Genomic DNA, 794 nt, shown 5'->3' with positions numbered 1-794 from the left:
TTAAATCAATTTCTATTTTATTGACTATCGCCGTCTGCAAGATGTTTTTGCATTATATATGTTTTATATATGTAATAAATTTGTATCATCATCATCATTATCATCCTCCTATAACGTCCGCTTTCCATGCTAGCATGGGTTAGACGGTTTGACAGTTTCCACCGTGTCATCTACGGAGTAACCTTGTACTTCAACGGCGTTTTGTTCTTTCTACTATAAATAATATTTTCTACTATACGCACATAGCCCGAAATTTTGATGGCAGTGGGGTGAGATAAGGCTAGTCGACTTCATTGACATTTGTGGTCAACTGGTACATATTTCATCGACCCCGAAAGGATGAAAGGCAAAGGCGACCTCGGTGGAATTTAAGGAGTAAATAATAAAGAAAAGAAACTCTCTGTAAAGTTATCAGAACACGAGAATCGGTGGTGTTCATCATAAGCTTTTTTGAGTGAAATAACAAAACATGGAATTATGATTGCTGATCCGTTGTTCTTCTTGTTCAATGTATAAAATACAAGACAGCTTTGGATGAAAATTTTGGATAAACTCTTTCTTGGAGAGAGAAGACAAGCCATATTTTTTTAGAGTGACAGTGAAGTTTGGCAGACACCTGCTAGGTATTTTATGATTATTTTAAGATACAATAGTCTTATATTCCCCCTCAACATGTTGCTTGTATGACCACTCTGGTTCCTGGAAGCCATTTCATTATCGTATTTGAAGAATACCACGCTAGTATTGTCCATGCATAACTCCCATTTCCAAGTGCCTTACTCGAAGAAGCAAAA

Source organism: Octopus bimaculoides, chromosome 22 (genome assembly GCF_001194135.2).
Source record: "Octopus bimaculoides isolate UCB-OBI-ISO-001 chromosome 22, ASM119413v2, whole genome shotgun sequence".
Classification (NCBI taxonomy): Eukaryota; Metazoa; Mollusca; class Cephalopoda; order Octopoda; family Octopodidae; genus Octopus; species Octopus bimaculoides.
The sequence above is the reverse complement of the archived record's forward strand: the minus strand, read 5'-3'. Positions refer to the sequence as shown.